We start from the raw sequence: 2619 nt of genomic DNA on the forward strand, positions 1-2619 counted from the left end.
CTGATCCGGACCTAAGTTCTACCATATTGAGATCAGGATTGAAAAATGAAATCGGAAATCGGAAAATGATATTGCAACCGAGAGATTAATCTCCCACTGTGGTCGCCAATTCATTGTGGGTGAAAACCATTTTTGTTGATTTTGGTAATTTCGTGTGTGTCGAAGAGAAACTAGTCTAAACCCTAAAAAATGTACTGCAGGGGAGTACCTTGGATTCGAGAGATCAATCTGTACAATCCTGGCCTAAACCAAGAAATGGCCGTTACAGGCTTGCTTCGATCTTAGGGAGGGAAGGAGAAGGGTTGTTCCTAGGGAGGGAAGCGAAGAAAGTGTTGAGACCAGAATAGTTGATTCCGGAAGTGTGGGTGTTTCGGAAATTGTATCAGAAAGTTGAACTGGCTAGCTGAATGAAAAGTTATCATATGATTTATGGATGTTGTATTGTTCCTCTGACCAAAACTTGTTCTTTGGTGGAAAATAGGTGAGACCTATTTATACAAGTCGCAAAAAAACGCTGGTCTCGTAGGAAGTGGAAACGGTTGAGTGGTGGAAGAAAAGAGTAACGGGTAACGCCTGGAATTGATGTTTCCATAATGAAGGATACGTTTCACCATTATTTCTTGCCATTACTAACCGCCTCGCTTTATAACACTTTCTTGTAACGGGTGTATTGCACGCCGCACGCTGTAAACCGCCAGACCAATACCCTGATGAGTATCCCCCAGTTTGTGACATGTTTTGATGTCTCGAGTTTTTTCATGGAAAACATGTAGAACTTTGCTTCGTGTGGCAAGTTAAAGTCGAGAGTCCTGTCGTAGGAAAATAGCATGTGATGCTACTAGGCTAGTCTTGAATAGTCGCCTGAAACTTTCCACGAGCCTTCCAACTCGGTGGCGAACTTGGATGGTTGAGATTGCATCTCAGTATGAAGGATAGCCGTCGATTATGGCTACCTTCTGTCGGCGTCTAGAAACTTTTTCTAAATTAGGATTTAGCATGCCGAAACCCTAATTAGCATATATGGCATATCGTTTGGCATATGCGCCTGGCATGCGCGTTTCGCAAGTTAGGCATGCCGATTGGCATGTGCGCATGGCATGCACGTTTGGCGAGCTTGGCATGCTGTTTGGCATGTGCGCCTGGCATGCGCGTTTGGCGGGTTTGGCATGCCGATTGGCATGTGCGTCTGGAATGCGCGTTTGGCGAGTTTGGCATGCCGATTGGCATGTGCGCCTGGCATGCGCATTTGGCGACTTTGGCATGCTGCTTGGCATGCCGATTGATATGTGCGCCTGGTATGCGCGTTTGGAGAGTTTGGCATGCTGCTTGGCATGTTTGGCATGTCCATTGGCATGTGCGCCTGTCATGCGTGTTTGGCGAGTTTAACATGCTGCTTGGCATGTTTGGCATGCCGATTGGCATGTGTTCCTGGAATGAGCGTTTGGCGAGTTTGGGATGCTGCTTGGCATGTTTGGCATGTGTGTTTGGCGCGGGTTTTGGGAAGCCAAATGGATTTGCGACCATCTGGCGTGGTTTCCTCCTTTTGAACGTTATGGTGAGTTTGAAGCAATCTGATTGGTTAATATAAGAGGGACGACCAAGCATGGGAGTGTCTAAACTTATGCGTGAGTATGGCGGATTTAAAGCGACCTTACTGGTCGATGGGAAGTGGGGCCGGAAAGCTAGGGCTTGGCCACACTTCCAGTGTGTTGTGGCGGATTTAATCGCCTAGTTTGGCTAAGCATAGTTTTTCGACCAACGGGTCTAGTGTACTGCGCGGGGCTCAAAATCCTAATTTTGCAAATTTGTCGGGTTTATGAGTTTTTTATGAGTTATCACAATAATTGGATGGATTTTTATGCTGCCTCAAAAATACTTATCTATAGAATGCAGTGTGCTTTCCGTTTGAGCATTTCGTGCGATGGCCTTAACTTTGGTACTTGGAGGTTCATGCTACTCCGCTGCGAGTGAACACAAATCCGTCATGCCATACCAATATTAAGGGTTCTACCTGGGAACATAGTACAGGAAAGTACTCAGTGAGTCTTGTATTGGCGAGGTGCCGAAATTTACAGAGTGTTTGGGATGTTTGCTATATTCGTCAGTCTGGATAAATTTCATGTAAATATATTGAATGGCTCAATAAATATGCTGGTGGAGAGGTTAGCACTCACGTCACTGTTACCTTGCAGAGTGACGTCAGATGCAAGGTTTTACGATTTTAACCCTACGCTAAAAACCACCATCAACACCTACATGGTTTCGTGAAAAACCTAAGGTTAAAGGAGAATCGACTCTAGTTATGCAATTAGTAACACACAGAAGTGTGGGGATTAGGTTTCCAGTTGCTAGAGTTATCCTTTATATAGTTTTCAAATTAGGGTTTGCAATCTAAGTTATCTTGGTAATAAAGCATTCAATATTCACCGTTAGATGAAAAACCTGATTTATCCAAGCTAATATCTTTCAACCGTTAGATCAAACTTAGCCTGTTACACACAAATGAAATGTACCCTCATTTAGGTTTATGTAACCGTACCTAAACGTGTACACCTTGTTGGCTCACCAATAGTTAACCGAGGTTATCCATATGAACACTCTCATATCAACCTTGTTCAT

This window comes from Papaver somniferum, unplaced genomic scaffold (assembly GCF_003573695.1).
Source record: "Papaver somniferum cultivar HN1 unplaced genomic scaffold, ASM357369v1 unplaced-scaffold_10, whole genome shotgun sequence".
Lineage (NCBI taxonomy): Eukaryota > Viridiplantae > Streptophyta > Magnoliopsida > Ranunculales > Papaveraceae > Papaver > Papaver somniferum.